The sequence below is a fragment of the Grammomys surdaster genome, unplaced genomic scaffold (genome assembly GCF_004785775.1).
Source record: "Grammomys surdaster isolate TR1022 unplaced genomic scaffold, NIH_TR_1.0 194, whole genome shotgun sequence".
In the NCBI taxonomy this organism is placed as follows: domain Eukaryota; kingdom Metazoa; phylum Chordata; class Mammalia; order Rodentia; family Muridae; genus Grammomys; species Grammomys surdaster.
In genome coordinates, this window is record NW_021604639.1 from 4,154,254 (window position 1) to 4,168,105 (window position 13,852).

Genomic DNA, 13,852 nt, shown 5'->3' on the forward strand with positions numbered 1-13,852 from the left:
CACTTGCCCTTAGAGTGAAAATTATTGTCTACATTTCTTTAAGGCATCTTTACCTTGTATTAGATGTAAGTGGGACTCATTAGCCTGAGTCACTTAGTTTCAGGGCATATTTCCATGGCAGGTATGTTCTTTAGGCTTTGGAACATTGACCTGTGAGAAAGAATAACCTTCACATAGTTTACTGTATTTCATTTGAAGAGTTACTACGTCTTCTTATGTCCTTGCCATTCTTTCAGCTGCTTCCCCAAATATGTCATTGATCAAATCCCAGGATATTCTACACCATCATCATCATCATCTTTCCCATCTCCCTCCTTCTTCCTCTTCTCTCTTCTCCTTCTTCCTTCTTCTTGCAAGTTTAGATATATAGATACTCACTCAGAAATATAAAGTAAAACTTGAAAGCATCCTTCTTAGTTTATTTTAGGTATTCCAGAGAAGCTGGGCTCAAAGACTAACATTCTAAACGGGGCTCTGGTGTATGTGATTGAATTCACCTAACATGTTCCCTCACTGTTGGCATCTGAGATTCTGACATGAACTCATTCACACTTGGGGCTTGCATATTCATTAGGGCTGCATTTTTCCTCCTCACAGTATGTAGCTGAAGTGCTACCCTATGTCTGTAATCACAGGATTTGGTAAGTTGAGGCAGGAAGATTTGCATGAGTAACAGGCCATCCTGAGTTTCATAGACCTTCCAAAAACAAAAACAGAACCAGCAGGATGGCTTAGTGAGTACATGCACGGGCTGCCAAACCTGGCCTGGTGTGCGCTCAGGGACCCACATGGCAGTAGAGAATGTTCTGATTATCACACTCAGGTTGTGGCACTTACAATAAATAAAAAGGAGTTTTCTCCATTTTGCTGCTTGCTCTGCTACCAGTGGCTGGTACCAGGGACTAGTGAGAGTAATATTGGTAACTCTCCTTTGAGCTATTTTGCTAGCAGTTCCCATCTGTTCATAATGAACACACATGGCAATAACCCTTTTCTCATGTATGCCCTCCTCACATACACTGTGCTGCTTCTGTGTACCAGTTATTTTTCTCCTACTCTCACTTAATTCAGTGGAGTCAGGGGAGGTGTGTTTCTCATCTCTTACTACTGATGACTTTTTAATTATTAGGACTAGAGGCCTTCCTAGGGGGTTATTTACTCTTTGCTTTGGACAGAGTTCTTACCCTGATCTCTTCCCTTACGATAGTTTTTTGTTAGCCTCTATTGTCATTGCTCAACCATTTTTTTCTTAAGTTTCTTTCTTCTATCTACTTAAATTCTTACATCCTATATTAGTTACTTTCCCTGTATTGTTTCAGAGGTTGATCTCATCTGTAGTACTCCGGGATCCTTCATCCCTAATCCTTGCTCCTTCATAAGGTTGCCACCTCAGCTCCTGAAGGAGGACACAAGGCATCTCACAGTGAAGTATCCCAAACCGTGCTTCTTTGTGTCTCATCTGCTCTCCAGTAGATTCATTAATAACGACTAATTGGTGCCACTGAATCAACAGATTGCAGGCATACTCCATACTGTCCTGTTTTAGAATAGTTAGCTCAGAACTTCGTTAGGCTGGTGGAAGTATTCAGGGAAGTCCCGGTTAACTCCAGTTTAGGGCCTGAAGAATAGTGATGGAGGAGCAGGAAAGGAACAGATGAGGAACAGTGAACAGAACCATTAAAGGTTATAAAGATGCCAGATCTTTCCAAATTGAACTATAAAGTCAAGCTCTCCAGCAGCAACACCAACTGATGTCATGATGAAGATAAGCAGACAATTCATGTGGAATAGCAAAGGGTCAAAAGTGGCCAGATGCTTCCAAAGACTAGGAAAGAGATTTAGGGAATTCATCTGACAGTACACCAAGTTTTACTGCAGAAGTAGTGTCAGGTTGCCACAGAAATGGCTTAAATCAGTGCTACCCGAAACTAAAGATGTCTGCTAAGCACATGAATGATTTAGGTGAGAAGACTTTTTTTTTTTTAAGTAAGTAATAAGGGAATAAGTAACTAGAATGAATAGAAATTTTCTATTTGGAAAACATAGAAGAGAGAAAGGCTTTTTCCTGAGGCTGGTAAAAGATGTTCTATGGTGATAAGAAGTGTGAGATTCGCGTTCACATCTGTAACATTTGCAGGAATGGGGCCCACGGTTCCAGATCTCTAAGTAGTTACATGCATGTTACAGTCACTGCTGGAGAACAGTTAACACTTCACAGATGTGAACATCCGCAGAGTGAGCAAGGCCAGAACTCCTAGCATTTCAGCCATGTCTTATGTTTGGTCATGGCAATATAATTGGGTTAGTAACAGAAATAACTGAAGTTCTGTCCCTGGGAGAATAGTTTTATAAGATACCATGGTGCAATGAAATTGAGTGGACTACAGCCACACTTGGCAATATAGATGAATCACAGAAAATAGGGGCAGAGCAAGCCTCTTGACTCTACTTAATAGCATGGTACTGTTTTCATTGAGTTCCAAAAGTGAACGAGATCAAAGAATGTATATGGTAGCTACTTGTGTGATAAAATCTTAAAAGGTCACAGAAATCCCAAAATTAAGTTTAGTGATCAATAGCCTTAGGGGGCGGGGGATTAAAAGGAGCCAGAGAAGAGCACACAAGTGAATTATGAATAGCTGCTTTAGTTTTTGGGTGGGAGTGTTATAGCTGTTTACTACATACAACATTTTTGTACATTTTAAATATGCTATATTTAATGTATTTTAACCAATAAAGATAAAGTGAAATGGTATCCTCAGATCTGGTATGATGACTTCATATGCAATGATGTATATATCAAACATACTTTAGGAAGAACATTCTAGCCAGAAGAGCAGGGATGAAGGCAGCTGGGCAAGAGGAATGCATTTATGCACTAACATCTCTCAGAGCCTAGCTGTTGGTGGATGAGGGTGGTACCATATGCTGAGAGATGAGGGGAGGAGAGGTGAGTTTTGGAAAGATGGGATGTGATTAGACTGAACTGCAGCTTTGGAACTTAATCCACCTGTTGTGTGTATATTGTCTAACATAGTGCTTGCTGCTCAGTAAAGGTCTGCAGGTCCTCTGATTCCATTTGTACTTTGAAGTCCTCAAATGTATTTTCAAATGTATCTTTTTCTTCAGCCCTTGCTTTTAAGTATGACAGTAGTCGTCACCCTTTGTCATCGGAGGATATGTTCTGTGACCCATGGATACATGTACTGTTTTGTGTGCTTGTGTTCTTTAGTACACATTCCCACTTTTAATGTCTTTCCATCTTAATTATTTACTGTGGCTGTCACTTCTGGTGTTTGAGGCACAATAGCAAAACTAGTATGAATCTCCATTGCTTTCTTGGCAGCTTTAGAGACAGGTTTGTTCTTATCTTAGACCTCAGCATATAATATTTTGTTCTTAGGTTGATGATTTTGGTTTTTTTTTCTTGAAAAAAATTAGTGCAGCTTTTATTTGATGCACCTGAATTGCTTGTACTCTTGCTTTATTGTGCGATGTCACGGGAATTGGTTGGTAGTTCAGACAGCTACCAAATGACTAAGGGTGTGTAGCACCATATAAAATGCAGATACCCTAGACAACGTCATTCATGTCCCTAGCAAGACCAGGTTGAACAATATGAGTGTTCATCATGTTACTTGGAGTGGTATCCAGTTTAAAACTTAGGACTTGTTTATCGTAGTTTCTTGTGGATAACTAAAACCATGGGAAGTGAAATCTTGGACACGAGGAAGAGGACTACTATGCAGTGTGGAGACTCATAAAAGAGGCGAACTATATTTTGCTAATAATGGGTTTTAGCCTTGAGCTCACATATTCTATAAAACAAAGAAGTAAGTGTTGCTGGTGGACTCATAATGGAGGTCCACACAGCAGCCTACTAAGCTTGAAGTGACTAAGGTTTATTTTGAACTTCGTGGACTACTCTGTACCTTCACCTGTGGAGCAACTCAGGGAAGTGGTGTTTTATTTCATAAGGTGTGACCTCAGTACCCGCTAGTCTTAATCACATGATGCTGTTTTATTTTCTGTGTCCATATTTAAAAGGAAAGTGAAATATAGCTGTTTTGGTAAATAATGTTAAATATGATTAATTAAAAATTCATGGTCTAATATATGCAAGATCCTGGTTAAATCTCCAGCAATAACAAAACATTTTCTAACCTGTTATGGTAAAAATTACTCTTTAAGATGGGTGTGGCAGTGCTCACGCACTCAGGAGGCAGAGACTGGCTGATCTCTGAGTTCAAGGTCAGCCTGGTCTACATTGAGAGTTCCAGGATAGCCTGGGCTACATAGGAAGCAGTGCCTTGGTGGGGGTCTGGGAGGCATTGCTCTTTAGACAGTAGTTTAGATTTCTCCCATGTGTCTGGGTGAACACTAACATCCATTTAAAACCCATTAAGAAAGCTGAAACATGTACAGCAGTCCACAATAGCAGAGACAGACAGGTTCAGTATCTTATCTGCTGAATCATTTCTCTCCAGCAGGCATTGAATGAATTAAATGTTGAATAAAAGGGCTGCAAAAATTGGCTTGGTGGTTAAGAGCACTGGCTGCTTTTCCAGAGGACCTGGGTTCAATTCTCAGCACCCACGTGGCAGCTCACAACCATCTGTAATTCCAGTTCCAGAGGATCTAATTCCCTGTTCTGGCCTCTGAGCACTAAGCATCCATACATTACACAGACGGTGTACCCAGACAAAACATGTGCACTTATTTAAAAAATCACAAGTAAAGGTTGGAATAAATCATGAATCAATTAATTTACCACCCCTCCCCCAAGTTGGGCAAATATACAGGGAAGGAGGATATAACTGTATTACTTAGTTGCATAGAAGCCTGGATTAAATTCTCTTGTAACTAGAAAATTAAAAGCTGCAAATGAGTTGAAAGCCAAATCACATTTGATACTGTATTATTCCTAACAGGTCAGATGAGCCCAAGAGAAAGACCCTGTGAAACATCTTCATTTAATTAAAACTAACACTGGGAGAATCAGAACAAACCTGTACTTAAACATTAGACAGAGAGGCATGGAACCTGTCTTACTTGTTAAGGTACTCACAGAAGAGCATGGTATGCAATAGCTAATGTCAGAACCAGAGATTTAGCAATCTTGTCAGGCACGTAGTAGGAACATGAGTATCTGTATGATGAGTAAGATTGTACAGAATTAAACACCAGGAAGCCACATGGAGTTCTCTAGCTTTTGCAGTCATTTGCAAGACTTGCTGCGTTACCCAGTGCACACAGGCAAATCTGTTCTATTCATCAAGGAGTTTTATACAATTTATCCAAAACTAGGCATAGGGATGACTTACGAGCACTACATTAGTCTTGCAGTAAAAATTCATTAAAGTTCTGTATAACTGGCAGTGTAAAATACATTTTGCCATATGAATTGTTGTACTCGAAGGTTAGCCACCCAAGTATGATAAATATGATCTGTCTCTCTTTAACTAAAATACAGATTAAGTAAAACTCTTCTCCGTTATGTCACATAGTTGAGTACCCTCTTCTGCTGTCATCATGGAGTAAAAGAGTGGACAATGACATTGTTTAAGCTGGCAAGGAGGGCACCAAAGCACAGAAGATAGTTTGTCAGGGCAGATGAAAGTCGCTGGAGTGGAGTGGTTACAAGATGAGGGAGGGAGTTGTGACCGTGGGCTGGTGCAGGGCAGGGTTGACTCATTCAACTCCATCTGCATTGAGAGGGAAGGAAAGTGCTAATTTTGCGTGGTTCACATCAGATTAGCAGGACTGTCTGACTTGAGAAAGAATAATTACTGGATTTTATCATGTGAGAAGAGGGATTTGGTTTTGAACGTCACCCTCAAATTTTTACTCAGAATCTACGGTTGAAGACATGAAGATTTTAGTGGGAACAAGAATAAATTTTGTGAAGTATTTAGTAATTTGACCAGCAAACATGTGTGGTCTTGTTAGGGAAAAGTAGGGCAAAGAAGTAGAGACATGGCCCTAAAAATGGGGAGAGGAGAAAGAACTTACCTAGCGGGATCAGGCATTCCTTCTGCAAGGAGTAGGATGAGGATGCTCATTTCATTGATTGCATACTGCTGCTTTCTATTCTGATCTTATGGATTCATTTCTATTGCCCTGTCAGTTCAAAGGAAAAAATTGTAGATCTGGGTGAGATCAAGTTGCAGAGCAGAGGCAATATGAGGAAAACCATTTATATGAATCTGCCCTTCTATCTTTTCTTCCAGAAGGCTAACATAGTAGTGGTATTATCAGACACAGGACATGCTGGAGGGACAAAATCTTTCTAATGTTGCTCTGGATGAGATCCTGAAAAGGTGAAATGTTCTCTATAATATAGAATATGCCAATCTACTCATGTTCATTCCTTTCTATGTTCATCTATCAAATATTTATTGGTCCATATTCCTATATTAAAGCTGACACAGAAGGCTCACCAGAGTAAATTTCCCAGGTCTCCTGAAAGGCACTGTTCTCTAAAAGTCTGTACTAAGAATTTAAACACCAACCTAGTTAGCTTTCCTGTTTTGGTGTTTAACCTGGCTTGAGGCCAGCATACAGTGTACTCCTGTTTTAAAAAAAAAAAAAAATGGTAACACGACTTGAATCTTTTTATCGTTATCTCCAAATCAGGTTAAGTGCCTGCATATTCATGCATGTAACATGCACACACAGTAACAAGTGTCGTGAAATGCCAGTATTTTGGGAGACTGACACACATAGACTGCTTCATGTCTCAGCAGAAAAGGCCTGTAATCAGCCATGGGCATGACTACAGTGCAGAACTTCATCATGAATGCAGATGCAGGAGTGGCTGGCGGCCCTCCCTCTTTTATCTCACCATGACCCTTGAGAACATAGGTGCTCAGGTGTCTCCCCTGTAGATTATCAACCTGTGTTTTTGAGGAGTACTTCTAGATGAACATCTGCCTTCTGAAGAGAATCAACTTTATCAACACACTGCTGTCTAGAGACCTCCAGATACAGCATCCCTTCCTCTGTGTCTTCCTCTGAAGAGAATCAACTTTATGAACACACTGCTGTCTAGAGACCTCCAGATACAGCATCCCTTCCTCTGTGTCTTCCTCCATCCTTACTTTGAACAGCATACTTTTTTAGCACTAGTACAACTTCTACGAAGCCAATAATTTCACATTAACCTAAGTTTTTTCCTTAATATCTAGGATTGGAGGTTGGTTCCAAGCATGCATGTTAAGCAGCTTACCATTCCATGTAAGTCCAGCTCCAAAGGGTCTGAGGTCTTCTTCTGGCCTTTGCAGGCACATGCACACACATGGTATGAATGTACAGAGCATACCATGCATACAAATAAAAATAATAAAATCTTGAAAAACTTTAAAACTTCTCGACTTACTTTAGAATTATCATTCATGTGTTATTTATGGGTAGCCTGTAGAAAGAATATCATTACTATCTGTTACAACTTGAGTGTTTCTCCTAAACTCTATGTTGACATGTAGTTGTTATTGTAACAGTAGTATTAAGGAGTAGAGATAGCCATGGAAAATTGAAATCCAAGTACTTGGGAGACTGAGCTAGAAAAATGTTCTGAGTTTGAGATTAGCCTGGGCAACAGAGTAAGTCACTGTCTCAAGGCAAAAAGTGACTGGCTATGCAACTCTGCCCTCACAAATGGATTAGTGCTGTGATCAAAGGGTCTGACTAGTTATCTCAGGAGTGGGTTCCTGACATTTTTGTGATGCTTATTAAATAACAGCTTCTTCTAAAGATTATATGTCCTGGGTTCAGGGAGAGTCCTAGATCAGATGTGTATTCTGTCTTCCTAGGAGATAGGTGTGTGATTAGCTGCAGTGTATAAATAATATAGTATCTATTTTGTAGTCCATGGACCAAGGAATAACTTAACAAAACCTTAAAGCTTTAATATTAAATAAGTTCATTTTGTAAGTCTGAAGTTGCCACAGATAGTGATTTCTCTTAAGCATGTGGACTAAATAAAGTGAAAACCTGTAAAACACTTGTCATTCTAGATCCATTAAAACCTGAGTCATAGGAAGAGATCAAATAGCAGTGTTCACAGGAGCTTGAAAGAAATGACAGGGAGCTTTGAGGACACAAGTATCCAATGGAGGAAATGGGGAGCAAGCAGCGTGAGAACTTATCAAAAGTGAGCCTGAAGATGTGGCCAAATTTTCGTGGCTTTCTGATGAAATCTTAATGGGTGAAGAGCTGCCTCTTAAGAATGAATGCTACAAAGAGTGATTTCCTGGGATAGAATGTAGTGGTAAAGACCCTCAACACCGGTAAACAAACAAAAACAACCACCACCACAGCAGCAGCAGGAAACCCAGGGGCTTTGTACCATTGCACACACACAGTGGATTAAGTATGCCCAGCACTTTGACTTGTATTTAAACAGACTGGCTCTTAGCCATGTTGCTCAGGCTGAAGTGAAGTTCACAGTTATGGTCACACTGTAGATACTTAGAGTGAACAACATGCGTAGCACAGCATAGCTCCAAACTGGCTCAAATGATCTTTCTGTTTCAGCCTTCTGAGTGTGAGACTGTGCACATGTTCTCCTCCACCTGATGACCCCTTATTTTGACAGGTTCCCCTGATAGTAAAATGCTGTCAAACTGTGTCACATGGTATGGAGAAATCTCATAAAAGGGCCAGCAAGCAATGCAGAAAACTTCATTGTTGATATGTTGTTGTCTTATTTTAAATTGCCATAATTCCAACCTTCAGCAACCACCTCTCTTATCAAACATTAACTGTCAGCATTGAAGGGAATCCTCACAGCTAAAAGGCCTAAATGTACACATGGTTGTTAGCACCTGTTTTGTTGAGCAATAACACCCCACAAAACCACAAGTCTTAAACTGGAACCCCTAAGGGCTCTAAACATACTGAACTGGGTGTGGTAGTGCACACCTTTAATCCCAGTACTGACGAAGCAGGGGCAGGAAGACCTCTTAAGTCAAGGCCTGTCTGAACTATATGGTGACCTCTGAACTAGCCAGGACTACACAGTGATACCTAAGAAACAACAAACAAAAGTAAGGTGGAAGCAATTGAAGACACTTGACGTTAATCCCTGCTTCTGTGTGCATGTGTCCATAGGTGTATATGCACTTTCACATGCATGTATGCTCATAGCACACACAAACACATATACCACACACACACCAAAGGTGATGGTTCAAACACAAATATTGAAATTTTTTTAGTAATAGTGCAGCTCACATTAAATGGTCTTAGCCCATTGAAAACAAAACAAAAAAGTAAAACCAGTGTACATCAACAAGAACATGGGTAAGCAAATTATGGATTCATACCATGGGATGTTATTCAGTAATAAGAATGAATAACCCATATACTTTTTTTTTTTTTTTTGGTTTTTCGAGACAGGGTTTCTCTGTATAGCCCGGGATGTCCTGGAACTCACTCTGTAGACCAGGCTGGCCTCGAACTCAGAAATCCGCCTGCCTCTGCCTCCCGAGTGCTGGGATTAAAGGCGTGCGCCACCACCGCCCGGCCAATAACCCATATACTTGGCCACACAAATGCCACACTAGTTGAGCCAGATAACCCAGGCAGATGTGTAGTATGTAGTATGATTTCATTCATACTAAGTTCAAGAACAGGCTGAAGTAATCCATGGCATTCAGAATAGTGAGTATTATAGTTAAGTTTCTAACACCATGAACAAAAACAACTGGGAGGGGGAAGGATTTATTTTAGCTTACAATTTAGTCTATCATACAGGAAAGTCAGGGCAGGAAATCAAGGCAGGAAATGAAACCGAGACCATGAAGAACCCAGCTTACTCCTGTCTTTCTCATCCTGCTTTATTAAGACACCCAGGACCACCTCACCAAGCGGGACACCTCCCGCACCTGGGACCTCACCAGTTGGTAATGAAGAAAACGAACTACAAACTTGTCTACAGGCAACCCAATGAAGATATTTTCTCTTTCTAGATAATTCTAGCTAATATCAAGTTGACAAACAGCTAACCAGGACAGGAGTCTGGGATCAGGAAGGTAATTTCTGGGATTGGAGAAATCCTCTATAAACTTAGCCTGAGGTGATGATTCTGTGACAGGTGTATTCATCAGACCTCAGTGGACTCTACGTATTAGATCTCTGCATTGTGCGGTATGTGAGGGGGAAATGTGTAGCCTGGACAGATATTGAAACCTAGTTAGTAAGCTTATTTTTGCAGTAGTTTGGGCTAGCAACTTGTTACATATGCTTCTTGTTATTGGAGACTTATAAATATGAATATGAAGAAAGAGTATAGCTGGAGCCTGAATCTTTTGGTATCCCTGCTGTAATCTAAGTTTTAAGAAAACTCCCAGAATTCAAGAACATTTTGAGTAAATGGACATTTATCATAAAATAGATCAGAATTTTGGTAGCTGTATCTTTCAAAAACTGCTATTTATCATTTAATGTTATTCAAAGACCACATCTTAGGTATTTAATAGATTTTACTTTGCTTTGAAGTTTCCAAAGAATGCTTTTAAACATTCTTTCCTACAAAAAGAAATTGTGGTTTTGAAAACACTCATAGAATGGAAGAATTCTCTGTAAAGTCCCCCGTTGAAGCCTGAATTGTCTTGCTGTTTACACTTTAAGCCTCTCAGCTATGGGTCTGTTTCTATAGAGCAAAGGCAGACTCCAGAAAAGTAATTTTTCTTTCTTTGTGAAAACTTCTTTATCTGACAGAAAATGGTAACTCATCAGACTGGAACAGAAAGCACCTTTTCAACTCTTAGTCAATTTGATCAATATTATGCATCCATCAAATGAAGGATCTGGAAAGATAACCTCAAAAAACCCTGCTAGGCAACCAAGTATTGATTCTGTGTTTGGTCTGATGGATGGAGGCACAAAGGCAACAAGTGAAGGCAGAGAGTGGGGGCCTGGACACCTGCCCTTTTCTGCTGCACCAGGCAGGATGTGGCTGGAAAGCACTACTGTGGGTTTTTCTGAAAATACAGCTCCTTCCTGCCACTGTCTTTCAGAATTTGATCCTGGCTGGGAAACGGCTCCTAATCTTTCTTCGGAGTTTTTCAGGAAGCCCCAGAAAACAACTTACAGTGAAACGTAATTACATTTATTCTGGTAGATTTGAGATTCACTATGATTGGAAATATTTTGAGGGTAGTGTTAGTGACTTATACCAAGAAGTAAGAGTAGATAATAGTGTGAAGGAAGTGTGGGAAGGTCTTAATTTATCTTTGGGATTAAAGTCTTTTTAGAGGCTTTAGAAGTATTGATTCATATTAAAGTAATAAATGTGCTAATTAGAGTTGGGTCATTTCGATTCATTAAGCCAGTCCAGCAGACTTCTCATGTCACCTGAGCTATGTCACCTGAGTGGCTAAGAATGATGATAAGCGTGAGTCAAGAACCCTGGCAAATGACTGGGCTAGCCTTCAACAGAAGCTCTTCTTGATGGCATCCTTTTCACTCTCCCAGCTGATGTCTGAGGCCCTAATACCTTTGAGAGATTTCCTTGGCACATTGTCTTAAGAAAGTCAAACAAATGAGCTGAGCTTTATTACAGTCCTTGTAGCATCCTGTCAAAAGTATTTACTTAGGTCTCTCATTCTACTATACTGTAACTTTTTTTAAAAAAAAATAGGATCTTATGGTACAAATTCATTATAATTAGTGATAACTATATATAACATACTATTTTAGCTAACTCAGAGCCATTGCAATCTAATAAGTGAAAGTGTAGGCTGCTGTGAACTAAAAAAATAGATCTTAATTTAAGTTGCATCCCAGAGCATAAGACTGGCACAAAACACTGACCTACCAACAGTATTGAAACAAGGGTGGCACTCTTATTGCTCATGAGCTAGCTTCTTTGGGAAATATCTGATATGGGGGAGAACAGACTTATGGGTAAGCATCTTTCCAGTTGCCCTTCAGGTTAAGGTCTCACTAGGAGCTCCAAAGGAAGAGAATTATGTGGATAACTCCTTTTGACAAAGACTCAGCAGAGACACAGAAAACGATACCAGTTTTGAGTTACCTGTCTCTGGAAGCATCTGAACTGCCTATCCTTTCATCGAGTGGACTACATGAACTCCGATGTTCTGCAGAGGGAGCGTGTTCTTTAATCCATCTTTCACAGTAACAAAGGTGACTGTCTGGATCATCTGAGGATGCAGCATCACCAAAAGAAGTAATGAGAACATTGCTGGCTTGTATGCTCAAGTACATAAATCAATTTCCAGCTTCATTACTCGGACTCTGTTCTTCACCATGAAAAGAGAAAGAGGCACATAATCAAAAATTATGTAACAAACTTACAGCTTTAGCTGGATACCTGAACATCTATCTTTTCTGTCAGAGAAATTGTAAAGAAACAGATTTAGGTAAACAATGAAGGAGAACACAATTTGCAACCTCTCCACTTGCTAGAGGATGCAATTTAGCTGAGTATTATATACTTACTTGAGTTATTGAGAAGAGAATAGAACTTCTGATTCCACACATATTGGTCCTCAAAGTGTCCAGAAGGTGTGATATAATGAAACTGTCTAGCTATTTCATACTGTTGATCAGGGAGAATTTTTTCAACATCAAAGCATCTTTCTTTTTTTTAATTGAAAATAGGTTCTCCTCTTTCTAAACTGGCACTCTGTAAGGATGAGTCCATGTTCAGCTCAAGCACCAGGATTGTGAAGCCCAATGGCAAGAAGCTGGTGGATAAGTTTGAGTCTGGCATCGCTCAGGCGCTGCTCACCGCTGGAGCTGAATTCAGATCTCAAGGCACAGCTGCAGAACTCAACATCGTCATGGCCAAAGAAACTGAAGTTGGTGGTGGTCAGAAAGCTATCATAATTTTTGTACCAGTTCCTCAGCTGAAGTCTTTCCAAAAAAAAATCCAAGTTCAGCTAGTTCATGAATTGGAGAAAAAGTTCAGTGAAAAGCATGTAGTCTTCAGTGCTCAGAGGAGGATTCTGCCCAAGCCAACATGGAAAAACTGTAAGAAAAACAAGCAAAAGTGCCCAGAAGCTGCACTCTGACAGCAGAGCAGGAAGCCACCCTTGAGTACTTGGTCTTTACAAGTGAAATTGTGGGTAAGAGGATCTGTGTGAAACTGGATGTTGGCTGGTTCGTAAAGGTTCATTTAGACAACAGCAGAACATCGTGGAGCACAGGGTGGAAACTTTTTCTGCTGGGTGTAGAATCTCACAGGCAAGGATGCTGATTTTGAATTTCCAGGGTTTCTTGTAAAGAAATTGACTGAATAAAGACTCCCTTGTCTCACTTCAGAAAAGACCAGGCCTCCAAGAGCTGAACCTAATATGGCAAAACAAAGTACAGTAAGACAAGGCATAAACCTCAACATCAAAGTTGAACAAGGCAGCCCAACAGGAGGAAAAAAAAAAGTAAGTCCCAGGAGCAGGCAAAAGTGTCAGAGAGACACAGGCTCACATTGCTAGGAGTCCTACAAAATCACCAAACTAACAGCCACAACATACACACAGAAGACCTGGTACAGACAGACCCCTGCAGACTCAGTTCTTGCTGCTTTAGTCACTGTGAGCCCATATGAGCCTGGCTTAGTTGATACAGTGGGCCATGTTCTAGTGTCCTCTATCCCCTCCTGATTCCTACAATCTTTCCTCTTCATCTGCAAAGTTCCTCAAGCTCTGAGGGGAGGGGCCAGATGGAGACCTCCAGTTTAGCTTCTCTTTCTACATAACGTCTGACTGTGGGTTTCTGCACCCACTCCCATGTGCTGCTGGTAGAAGCCTCTTTGGTCACTACTGGACAAGGCACAGAGCTATGAGTATAACATAATATTTTTTCTAGTTTATCATTGTGGAAAAAA

At 40.3% G+C, this 13,852-nt stretch overlaps 1 pseudogene; it reads left to right on the forward strand.

Annotated features, from left to right (window-relative positions):
* The first annotated feature begins 12,668 nt into the window (after window positions 1-12,668).
* Window positions 12,669-13,268, forward strand: LOC114623164 (annotated as a pseudogene).
* Window positions 13,269-13,852: the final 584 nt, after the last annotated feature.